Source organism: Trachypithecus francoisi, unplaced genomic scaffold (genome assembly GCF_009764315.1).
Source record: "Trachypithecus francoisi isolate TF-2019V2 unplaced genomic scaffold, Tfra_2.0 Lachesis_group0, whole genome shotgun sequence".
Classification (NCBI taxonomy): domain Eukaryota; kingdom Metazoa; phylum Chordata; class Mammalia; order Primates; family Cercopithecidae; genus Trachypithecus; species Trachypithecus francoisi.
Genome location: NW_022681453.1, coordinates 131,674,613 through 131,687,631, shown reverse-complemented (window position 1 = coordinate 131,687,631; position 13,019 = coordinate 131,674,613). Strand labels below are relative to the sequence as shown.

At 46.0% G+C, this 13,019-nt stretch overlaps 1 long non-coding RNA gene across 1 annotated transcript in view; it reads right to left on the bottom strand.

The window, feature by feature from the left end:
* The window catches only part of LOC117083832, a 43,146-nt gene extending 36,159 nt beyond the window's left edge, over positions 1-6,987 (bottom strand). The window contains exon 1 of the long non-coding RNA XR_004437226.1: positions 6,835-6,987. This is a non-coding gene — a long non-coding RNA (uncharacterized LOC117083832). The remainder of the gene's footprint in view (positions 1-6,834) is intronic.
* Positions 6,988-13,019: the final 6,032 nt, after the last annotated feature.

Below are 13,019 nucleotides of genomic sequence, written 5' to 3'. Positions count from 1 at the left end.
GTGATTCCATTCTCTAAGCAAATTCCCTCTCTGGGAATTTGGGGCTCAAACACAACCAGCGAGTCTCTGAGCATGGGTGGGACTGGGTATCTATAAACTGCCAGGCAGTGGACACACCATCCTGGACTTGGAAAAGCAGCAAAGACCTGCATTCAAAAAGAAGGGACTGGCCAGGCACAGTGGCTCACACCTGTAATTCCAGCACTTTGGGAGGCTGAGGCAGATGGATCACTTGAAGTCAGGAGTTCGAGAACAGCCTTGCCAACATGGTGAAATGCCGTCTCTACTAAAAATACAAAAATTAGCCAGGCTTGGTGGTGCACGCCTGTAATCCCAGCTACTCAAGAGGCTGAGACAAGAGAATTGCTTGAACCGGGAAGCAGAGGTTGTGGTCAACTAAGATTGCACCACTGCACTCCAGCCTGGGCAACAGAGTGAGAGTTCATCTCAAACAAACAAACAAACAAACAAATAACAAGAAGGGACTGTAGCAGATAAGCCAAGATAAATGGTATTATTTTTCAGGTCTTATTTAGAAACAAGCGGTAGAAACCCAGATCCAATCAGCTTGAGCAAAAAAGAATGACTTGAGCTTACCAGCTGCTATGTAGGCGTGGTATTGCCTTGTTCCTGTCTCCACTTCCTTACCCTACTTGGATTTAATTATTGCCCCATGGTAATTATAAAAGCCTTTAGAAGGGCCAGACTATCACCAGCTGAGAGATGAGAACTCATCCCATGCAGGGGAGGGAAATGAGAACTCCTCCCATCCTGTCCACGGGGCTGTCCCAAGGAAGACCCAGACACTTGGAGCACGCTTCAGCCCTGAGTTAATAAGTGGGCCAAAGAACGCCCCTGATGTCTGTGAGAATCTGGAGGTGGTGGTGGGGGCAGGGGGTGTGTGGAAACTCTGTGATTGACAGTCCCCAGGGCCACATGGACTGGGAGAGGAATCCTCAGAGTGGGGCAGAGTGGGGAAAACATGAGGAGCTGTCAACAAATCCATTGACCTCAGTCCTGTTCAGAGACAGCTTCCTGACTCCTGGCTCCAGCCCCAGAAGGCCAAGTGCCCCATGTTCTTCGAACCCCCTCCATCCTCCAAGGACATTTTCCTTTTTGGTTAATCTTATTAGGGATGATTTCTGTTATTTGTGACTAAAAGAGCATGATAACCCCAATCATGCATATCTGTAACAGCAGAGGAAGAGTCTAGGTAGTTATGCCAAAATCAACAGTAGTTATTCCTGGGTATTAAGATTTTAGATTTTCATTTTCTTCTTTGTACGTTTTTAAAATTTTTTATTTATTTTATTTTATTTTATTGAGAGAAGTCTCACTCTTGTCCCCCAGGTGGAGTGCAATGGCACAATCTCGGCTCACTGCAACCTCCGCCTCCCGGGTTCAAGTGATTCACCTGCCTCAGCCTCCTGAGTAGCTAAGATTATAGGCGCCTGCCACCAGTTCTGGCTAATTTTTGTATTTTCAGTCAAGACAGCATTTCACCATGTTGGCCAGGCTGGTCTCAAACTCCTGACCTCAGGTGATCTGCCTGCCTTAGCCTCCCAAAGTGCCGGGATTACAGGCATGAGCCACTGTGCCCGGCCTCTTCTTTGTAGGTTCTTAAACTTTTTCCCGGCCAGGTGTGATGGCTCACGCCTGTAATCCCAGCACTCTGGGAGGCCAAGGCGGGCAGATCACCTCGGGTCAGGAGTTTGAGACCAGCCTGACCAACATGGAGAAACCCCGTCTCTACTAAAACTACAAAATTAGCCAGGTGTGGTGGTGCATGCCTGTAATCCCAGCTACTCGGGAGGCTGAGGCAGGAGAATTGCTTGAACCCAGGAGGCAGAGATTGTGATGAGCCGAGATCATGCCACTGCTCTCCAGCCTGGGCAACAAGAGCAAAACTCCATCTCAAAAAAAAAAAAAATTCCCAGATTACATTTATTTTACTTTGATTATGCAAGTGCTAAGTATCTGGTATAGCAAAAACTATAAGAAAAACAACAGTAGCACTCAGAGACCATGATGACTAACATTTTGACTTCTTACCTTACCACCTCCCACCCCCACCACTCGCACAGTGGCCAATGGAGTTAAGTGACACCACCCTGTAGACACCCTTGGGCCAATTAAGTTGTCACAAAATGCTTGGAGACATTAAGAGATGTGTTTTGTGCCCAATGGAGAAGAGTTCGAACCCTAATCACATTTGAGGTTCACACAGGCACGGGCAGCGATACTGCTCCAGTGGTGGGTAGAGGCCCAATGCAGGCCTGTAACATGTGCGGTGACTATACCCCAAGAAAGAAATCACCACGCATGAGAAAGTGGGCCAGACTCAGCACCTCGAAGTGACAGTCAGGGACAGCAGAACAATCAAGGTGCCCTGGGAGGCTGCTTCTGAATCCTCCAAACTCACCTGCCTCCTGGAAGGCAAAAATCTGAGGCTAAAGAGGCAGGAGGTGGGGGGAGCAATTATCTCATGAGGAATCCACTCAGCCACATTCCCTTGGAATACTACTTTACTTCTGTGTACCTTGTTTTCCTCATCAGAAAAATAGGGATGGGGTGGCAATGCTAACAGCCTCCTACGATCCATCCTCCTATGGTCCTACGGAGGACCGCATGTATGTTACGCTCCCATCACAGCGCTGTCAGTTCAGGATACTCAGCACATGGTCATGATGGTGATGATGATGGAGAAAGAGGCATGCCTCACTGCAGAAGGCTGCAGAGTAAAACCCAGTGGGAGGTGGGAGAGGACCACCATTAGGAGCTCAAGCAATTCTGCTATGAAACACATACACCCACTTCCCCCTTAAAAAGCTAAACGGAACTAGGAAGACCGCGGGTCCCAGGAGTCTGGGGATAGGTGACAGAGAGTTCTAGGTAGTGGCGAAAGAGCGAGCGTTGCCCTACAACCCAAGGACCAAGGATGAGGGTGAGCTGTCATCCCCACATGAGCAGCAGGCACCGAGGGCCAGGGTGACAGATGCTTGTCAGAGGTGCAGGAGGTGGCCAGAGACTGGTGGTCACAGATGACCAGCAAACAGCAGGGACAGAAGCCCAGGCAGGGGTTGGGAGACAGTGGCTGACGGAGCAAAGGATGGTGAAACTAGCAACTGAGAAGGCCCTGCATTAGTCCAGGGCACTGCTCTAATTTAAACGAACCCCCATCACTATTTCCACTCTCATCCCTGACCCCAGGGTGCCTGCAGAAGCACAGCAAGGGGAAAGGCTTTGGCCTTACCTTCTGGTGGTTGACAGCAATTGCCCCAGCACACTGCAGAGACAGACAAGTAGCTTACCCAGAACCCACAAGTGTGTGGGGCTTAGGAGGCTTCCATGGGAGATTCCTGAGGCTGCTGGTACCACCACAGAACAATCTTTCTTCTCATGGACACAAATAATAGATTATGACCACGACTTTTTTTCGCTTTTTTTTTTTTCTCTTTTTTAGACGGAGTCTTGCTCTGTCACCCAGGCTGGAGTGCAGTGGCGTGATTCTCCTGCCTCAGTCTCCCGAGTAGCTAGGACTACAGGGATGTGCCAGCACATCCGGCTAATTTTTTATATTTTTAGTAGAGATGGGGTTTCACCATGTTGGCCAAGATGGTCTCGAATTCCTGACCTCAAATGATCCACCCACCTTGGCCTCCCAGTTCTGGGATTACAGGCATGAGCCACCGCGCCCAGCAGACCACAGTTTTTAAGCAAGGTATAGCAAAGTCACTGCACCCTCCCTGGCTGGTTGCTCTGAGGGAAAGTTCTGCACCAAGGAAGGGCCAGTCACAACCCTGCCCAGGCCTCTAAGGCCTGCCTCCTATCCTCCACCTGCATCACAGTCTCCGGGGAGCTTTTTAAAACTGTCGCTGCCCAGACCCCATCCCTGGAGATTCTGGTTTAGAAACAGAGCATCATTCTCTTGTAAAATCTCCCAGGCCAGAACCACTCCTCTACGTCATCTGTACCTTGCAGATCTCACGAAAATCTACAGTGAAGCAGCTACAACTTGCTAGAGAGCGCTGTGGACTAGACAAGTCCCCATGAATCCTTCCTCAAGGGAACCTGGATCCTGGGCACTGAGTCTGTGGACCCCTGGACAGCTGACCCCTCCCTTAAAGCTGAAATGGCCCCTCAAATCCATGTTCCACAAGTCCCTGCCTTTGAATCCTGGCTCAGTCACTTACTAACAGTGTGTCTTTGCACACCTTATCTAATCTCTCTAAGCCTCGGTCTCCTATAAAGTGGGAGTGACAGTACCTACCCCAGAGCATTATGAATGAAATTTAAAAAGCAAACTGGGGCAGGAGAATCGCTTGAACCCAGGAGGCAGATGTTATGGTGAGCTGAGATCATCCCACTGAACAATCACAGGCTCATGCCTGTAATCCCAGCACTTTGGAAGGCTGAGGCAGGAGGCAGGAGGATCACTTGAGCCCAGGAGGTCAAGACCGCAGTGAGCCATGATCACACCACTGCACTCCAGCCTAGGTGACAAAACAAGACCCTGTCTCTAAAAATAAATAAATAAACAAATAATAAAAATAAAGAAATTAAGAATTCATGTCACAGAATAAAGAGGTTTTACCCCACATACCCAGGCGGGTCATTCTCAGAGTAAATTTATGTTTATGTTTAATAAGTATATTTTGTTAGGCATGGTTTCTCACACCTGTAATCTCACAGTTTGGAAGGCCAAGGCAGGAGGATCACTTGAGTCCAAGAGTTCAAGACCAGCCTGGGCAACATAGTGAGACCCATCTTTACAGAAAATTTAAAAAATAGCCAGGCATGGTGGCATGCACCTGTAGTCCCAGCTACTCAGCTGAGGTGGAAGGATCACTTGAGCCTGGTAGGTCAACGCTGCAGTGAGCTGTAGTCGTGCCACTGCAGTCCAGCCTGGAAGACAGAGTGAGACCCTGGCCCCTCCACCAAAAAAAAAAAAAGAAGCTCATTTTGGTAGCTCCTGATAGAATCCAGTGGAAAACACAGAGCACCTCTATAGGCTATTCCTGTCACACACTTGAACCAGAATGCAATCAAGACTATATTTAACTTTCAGTTTACAGGAAACATGGGGGATGAAGGAACAAATTAAATGACACTGTGAGTAGGGAACAAATATATCTAAGCAGTAGATCATTCTCTAGAGACAAATTAGCCAGTTCCTCCAACAAATCAAAGGCATGAAATAAAGAGAGGGAGAAACTATAACAGAATGAAAGGATTTGAGAACCATCATGGGAACAAAAGATGCAGTTTGACAGCCAAAGACACTTAAAGAAAAATTCCAAAATTAAACACAGAATTACCATATGATCCAGCAATTCCACTTCTAGATATCTATCCAAAGAATCGAAAGCAGGGACTCACATAGATACTAGTACTAATGTTCAAAGCAGCATTATTCACAATAGCTAAAAGGCAGAAACAACCCAAATGTTCCTTGACAGATGAATCGAGAAACAAAATGTGGACCATACCGTCAGCCCTCTCCGTATCCACGATTTCCCACCCAGGGATACAAGCAACCACAGATAAAAATATTTGAAGACAGCCGGGTGCAGTGGCTCACACCTGTAATCCCAGCACCTTAGGGGGCTATGGTAGGCAGATGAGTTGAGGTCAGGAGTACAAGACCAGCCTGGCCAACAGAGTGAAACCCTCTCTCTACTAAAACTACAAAAATTAGCCAGGCCTGGTAGCACATGCCTGTAATAACAGCTACTCAAGAGGCTGAGACGGGAGAATAGCTTGAAGCCCACAGCTTGAAGCTGGGAGGCAGAGCCGAGATTGTGCCATTGCACTCCAGCCTTGGTGACAGAATGAGACTAAACTAAAAAAAAGTATATATACTTGAAGAAAAATAAAATGAAAAAGTAACAATATAACCATAAATAAATAATGATACAGAATAATAATTTACAGTTTTACAATGTATTCGGTATTATAAGTAATCTAGAGAAGATTTAAAGTATATGGAGGATATGTGTAGGTTATATGCAAATACTGCAACATTTTATATCAGAGACTTGAACATCCTTGGATTTTGACATCTACGGGGATCCTGGAACCAATCCCTCATGGATACCAAAGAATGACTGTACATATAATGGAAGATTATTTAGCCTTAAAAAGGAATGAGATTCTGATGCATACTACTACATGAATGAAGCTTGAAAATATTATGCTAAGTGAAATAAATTCAACGCAAATGACAAATACTGTATGATTCTACTTACATAAGATGTATAGGATAGAGAATAAGCAAATGTGTAGAGACAGAAAGTAGAATCACGGTTATAGAGGTTACCAGGGGCTGGAGGAGGTGGGGTGAGAAGTTATTGTTTAATGGGTACAGAGTTTCTGTTTGGATCTCGGCTCACTGCAACCTCCACTTCCTAGGTTCAAGCAATTCTCTGCTTCAGCCTCCCGAGTAGCTGGGATTACAGGCACCCACCACCATGCCTGGCTAATTTTTGTATTTTTAGTAGAGACGGAGTTTCACCATCTTGGCCAAGCTAGTCTTGAACTCCTGACCTCATGATCCACCCGCCTCGGCCTCTCAAAGTGCTGGGATTACAGGTGTGAGCCACCGCACCTTGCCTTAAAATGTAAATTTTATGTTATATATATTTTACCACGAAAGAGAAATTTCACTTAATTCATACCTTGAAAAATATTAAGGGAGACCTATAAACACAGCCCAGAATGTTAGAATCTCTTTGCTCTCATTCCACTCCCCATCACCCACACATGCCTCTGAAGACTTCTCCTCCACACCTACCCACCCCCTCCAGCCCTACAGCCCTCACCCCTGTACCCCACCTCTCTTCTCTCACTCTTAATCAGGTAGATTGACAGCCTCATTCCCAGCCAGAAAGAATGTTTCCTTTCTCAGGTGGGAAAGGAGAAAAGAAGCTGGCTCCAGAAGATTCCGTTTAACAGGATGCCAAAGATAGAAAGGCTATGGTCATGCCCACAGTAATAATTATTGTCGCATCACATAATAGAAGCCGGAGGACTGTGTCCCCTCCACCCAAGAATGGCCTCACCCTTTCACGGGCATGGGGAGCATTTCACCCCTTCCTAATGGTTCTCACACCCATTGTCAGATTCAATTACAGTGACGGCATTCAGTGCCAACTATACACCAAGCATGTACATACGTTTTCTATGGTCCTTGTGACGATCATGCAGGTAACCATCATTAAGACCATGTTGCAGGCCAGGCACGGTGGCTCAAGCCTGTAATCCCAGCACTTTGGGAGGCCAAGACGGGTGGATCATGAGGTCAGGAGATCGAGACCATCCTGGCTAACACGGTGAAACCCCGTCTCTACTAAAAAATACAAAAAACTAGCCGGGCGAGGTGGTGGGCACCTGTAGTCCCAGCTACTTGGGAGGCTGAGGCAGCAGAACGGCGTAATCCCAGGAGGCGGAGCTTGCAGTGAGCCGAGATCCCACCACTGCACTCCAGCCTGGGCGACAGAGCCAGACTCCGTCTCAAAAAAAAAAAAAAAAAAAAGACCATGTTGCAGCAAACTGAGGCTCAGGCATGGCAAATGACTTGCCAAAGTCACACAGCTAACAAGTGTCATTCTCAGTTCATACTACTCTACTAAACTGCTGTCAGTTCAAGGCTGGCCATATTTCCGGGAAGTCATCACAAAACTGAGGTGATGGTGGTCAAGAACCAAGTCACTAGCAAAGCACATTTCCCTACCTCCCTTCTTCTCACAAAACATCAGTCTACAGAGCCCACATCTACTCAGCTGGGTCCTCTTGGCAACCAAAATGAATACACACATTGCAAACTCTTAAGGTAACCACAGCTATGTGGACAGAGGGCGTCCGGCCTTGTAGCAACTTTGGACTGATCCTCAGGGGCAACCCCTTCTCCCTGGGAGTCGCATCTCAGACTTCTTCTGGCTGTTGCCACCTCTTGGAAAGTGAACAGGGAGCTGGAGCTGGAGCTGGGAGCTGCTCCCAACTGCAGTTCGTTTGGGGTGTCCAAACTCACTTCTCAGCAAGGCACAGTCGCGAAGTATCTGCTTTGCCATCAGCTGGATTGGGCTCAGGCTGGGGAGTTTCAGTGTCACCCCAGCCTCTGGGTCTTCATCCAGATGTGCAAAGAGAGCAGCCACCTGGCATTGTTTCTCTTTTTTTTTTTTTTTTTTGAGAAAGAGTCTCACCCTGTCACCCCAGAGTACAGTGGTGCGATCTCAGCTCACTGCAATCTCTGCCTCCCGGTTTCAAATTATTCTCCTGCTTCAACCTCCCAAGTAGCTTGGATTATAGGCACCTGCCACCATGCCCCACTAATTTTTGTATTTTCAGTAGAGACGGGGTCATGTTGGCCAGGCTGGCCTTGAACTCCTGATCTCAAGTGATCCACCCTCCTCAGACTCCCAAAGTGCTGGGATTATAGGATTGAGCCACTGTGCCCGGCCTAGCATCGTTTCTCTTAAAATTCTGACAATCTATGGCAAAACTTATGTGTGCGGTAATAGAGCCAAGCAAGGAAAAGAGATATAAAACTATAAACACAAGGCAAACTCAACAAAACACACAGAAAGAAGAACTTCAAAAAAAAACTCTATATTCTTCACAAAGAATTTTTCCTAGTTTGTTTTGTTGTTTGATTTTTTTAATCAAAATTTTTTACTTCAAGGAAACATTTTTATAATTAAAAAGCATGATTCACTAAAAGTACCATCTGAAATTTTGAAATAAATCACGGCATCATAATGTTCAGGATAAAAAGACGGGGAAAAAATCAAAGGTAAATTAGGCTCATTCTGAATTGCAGTTCTAATTTTATTAAGTAATTAAATTTTCTTCAGTTTATACTTTTCTGTTTTCTGAAACTTTTTCAATGGAGAATTGTTACATCTACAATCAGTCAAAAATGAAGCGCTATAATTTTTTATTTCAGCCATGTCAGGAAGTCTCCTCATTCACCTATTTGTGGAGGAGAGGAGGGGAAAAAAAAAAAACCTTCTTTTGAAGGTCTTCCCTGGTGCCATTTCCAGTGGTACCTTGGCTGGAACCTATGAGAAAAAAAAAAGTTCTTTCATAATGATGTCAGCCTTGCTTAAAAAAAAAAAAAAAAGAAAGTCTCTAAAAACTCATGAAAAACACAGTTGATGTGAATCATATGTCTGAGTGGCAGAGTTCCCACTAAGCTGGGTGAGCACACAGATGTTCAGGACAGAAATTCCTCCCCGCACAGCGACTATTCCTCTGTGGAGCTGTTGAAGGTAAACAGCCCAGCCGCTGTAAATGTTCCTGCTGGCTGTGAAGTCCCCATACCCCTACCTCCTTACCCTTCAGTTATCCATGCCTTTCTCTAACCCTCCCTCTTATCAAAAACCCATCCACCACATGCACGGTGGCTCATGCTTGTAATCCTAGCACTTTAGGAGGCCAACGCGGTGGACTGCCTGAGCTCAGGAGTTTGCCCAGCCTGGGCAAGATGGTGAAACTTCATCTCTACTAAAATACAGAACGTTAGCCAGGCATGGCGGCGGGTGCCTGTAGTCCCAGCTACTCGGGAGGCTGAAGCAGAATTGCTTGAACCCCAGAGGCAGAGGTTGCAGTGAGCCAAGATCACGCCACTGCACTCCAGCCTCGGTGATGGAGTGAGACTCCGTCTCCAAAAAAAAAAAAAAGCAATGGGGGCCAGGCACGGCGGCTCACGCCTGTGAGCCCCAGCACTTTGGAAGGCTAAGGCAGGTGGATCACCTGAGGTCAGGAGATCGAGACCAGCCTGGCCAACATGGCAAAACCCCGTCTCTACTTAAAACATACAAAAGTTAGCTGGGTGTGGTGGCATGCGCCTGTAATCCCACCTACTCGGGAGGCAGAGGCAGGAGAATTGCTTGAACCCGGGAGGTGGAGGTAGCAGTGAGCCAAGATCATGCCACTACACTCCAGCCTAGGAGACAGAGCCAGACTCTGTCTCAAAAAAAAGAAAAAAAAAGCAGTGGGATCTGACAATAATCATTCACGTTTGTTGACTGATAGATTATACTTTAACAGATGACCTAATATCTTAACTAGTCATTAGCATTTTAAAACTCTCATCTTCCAATTTGAGAAGAAAAAACTTCTACTGAAGGAATTTCAAGCATCAGCCAGCAGGTGCAGTAATGTTTTTGCCAAAGGGATGGGTGATGGGGTCCTGAAAGTATTATAAATCTGGTTTAGACGTCCTCGGACCTGGGTTGGTGGGTATCAGAAGGAAGGGTGTTGGGCCTCTCCACAGGTGAGCCCCTACTCCCCGGGAGGAAAAACGGGCTGGGCTGGTTCCAGCTGCTGGAGCTACTGGGGGAGAATGAGGCATCTTTTGTCCTCCAGTATCTGGAGCCTCCCCTTCCAAGATGGTCCACTGGGTATCTCCCCTCACCATCACCTTTCTTTTATTCCCCTTCTTTATTTTATTTTATTTATTTTTTGAGACTAAATCTTGCTCTGTTGCCCAGGCTGGAATGCAGTGGCATGATCTCGGCTCACTGCAACCTCCACCTCCCAGGTTCAAGAGATTCTTCTATCTCAGCCTCCTGAGTAGCTGGGACTACAGGTGCATGCCACCATGCCCGGCTAATTTTTTTATTTTTAGTAGAGACAGGGTTTCACCATGTTGGCCAGGTTGGTCTTGAACTCCTGACCTCATGATCCACCTGCCTCACCCTCCGAAAGTGCTGGGATTACAGGTGTGAGCCACAGCGCCCAGCTGTTCCCCTTCTTTCACATTCACCCCTTGCCTCAGAGCTTCCAGGAGCTTCTTTGTGTTTTCTGGCCCAGTGCTTCTTTAGGTGGCATTCAGTGAGATTTTCACACTCCAGCCTCCCTTGTCTGCCAACCAGGACACGAATTTATGCTTCATGTGGCATTTTGGCCTCTTATATTTCCGACCACGAAATATGTGCTTTAATTGCAACTCTTTCTCAGTGGAGATTTTAGGATAGGGTCCCTTCCTAGTCCTGAGTAGATCCCCCTCCCTTCTTCTCCTTTTTCAGACTGGCAAATGCCTGGGTGGGTTGCATCTTGTAAGCAAACTTGTGCAAGCATAACTAACCCGTGAATGGATGTGACCTCATTGTACCAGGTAGTAGCTATTGCTTTAATGCTCACTGTGGTCATATTTCATCTTTACATAGTATACCATTTAAATGTTAGAGGAAACACTATGTCCTTTGAGATTTAAATATAATTGAATCAGGACTTTATCCTCTATTTTTGTAGAGGTCCAGTTCTCACCTCAATATCCAGGATCTTCTCCTACTGTGATATTTACCAACTGATTGATTTCACATGAATCTCACCATTATGGCAGGTCTCTTCCCTTCATTTCTCCTGACAAGGAGCTTAGTCACGTTCATGAATTTTTAAAAAGTATTGTATGTCCCCATGGCTTTAGTTCCATGTCACCTCAGTGGGGCATTCTCTGACTAGCCCTTTTAAAATTTCAACCAGAAAAAAACAAAGACAAAAATAAATAAATAAATAAATAATATATATTTTGTTTTGTTTTGTTTTGAGATGGAGTCTTACCTTGTCACCCAGGCTGGAGTTCAGTGCTGTGATCTCTGCTTACTGCAACCTCCACCTCCTGGGTTCAATCAATTCTCCTGCCTCACCCACTTAAGTAGCTGGGATTACAGGTGTGCACCACCATACCCAGCTAATTTTTGTACTTCTAGTAGAGATGAGGTTTCACCATGTTGGCCAGGCTGGTCTCGAACTCCTGACCTCAAGTGATCTGCCTGTCTTGGCCTCCCAAAGTGCTGGGATTACAGGAGTGAGCCTCCAAACCCAACTAAAAAGACAATTTAAAAAAACAAAAAATAAAACAAACAAAATGCAAATAAAATAAAATTGCAATCGGATCATCTCCCTCTGGAATTCCCAGTTCTCCTCCTGCTTTATTTTTTCCATAGCACTATCTTCTTCTGGCACACTATATAACTGACTTGTTCATTATATTTATTAACTATCTTCCCCACTAGACTATAAACTCCACATGAGCGGGGATTTTTGTTGGTTTAATTCACTGCCGAACCCCCAGTGCTTAAGACAGTATCTGACAGGCCGGGCGCGGTGGCTCACGCCTGTAATCCCAGCACTTTCGGAGGCTGAGGCGGGTGGATCACCCGAGGTCGGGAGTTCAAGACCAGCCTGACCAACATAGAGAAACCCTGTCTCTACTGAAAATACAAAATTAGCCAGACATGGTGGCACATTGCCTGTAATCCCAGCTACTTGGGAGGCTGAGGCAGGAGAATCACTTGTACCCAGGAGGCAGAGGTTGCGGTGAGCTGAGATTGCGCCACTGCACTCCAGCCTGGGAAACAAGAGTGAAACTCCGTCTCAAAAAAAAAAAAAAAGAAAAGAAAAAAGACACTACCTGACAAAAGAAGATGCTCAGTAAATATTAGTTGAGCGAATACACTTATATGAAGCTTTGTAGTATGGCAGATTTTGCTAAAAATGTCAGGTGATAGACTGCCCACATCCTTGTTACTCGTAATGTGTTCCTGCACCAACAGCAGCAGCATCACCTGGCAGCTTGTCAGCAAGGCAGCATCCTAGGCCTCGCCCCAGACCTTCTGATCAACATTTCTGATCTGCATTTCAACAAGACTCCCAGATGATTCACATGCACATGAATGCTTGAAAAGCACTGGTCTAGGCCATGTGTGCAGTGGCTCACGCCTGAAATCCCAGCATTTTTAGGAGGCTGAGGTAGGTGGATCACTTGAGGCTAGGAATTCAAGACCAGCCTGGGCAACATAGTGAGACTCCACATCTCTATTTCAAAAATAAAAATAATACAAACAAAAAGAAAAACACTAGTCTATATCACAACAATGCAAACAACTTAAACTTGGATCTTAGATATCCCTGTTCTTAAAAGGTTTTTTTCTTATATGCAAGAAATTGGTAACATTGCACTCCAGTCTGGGCAACAAGAGCGAAACTCCATCTCAAAAAAAAAAAAAAAAAAA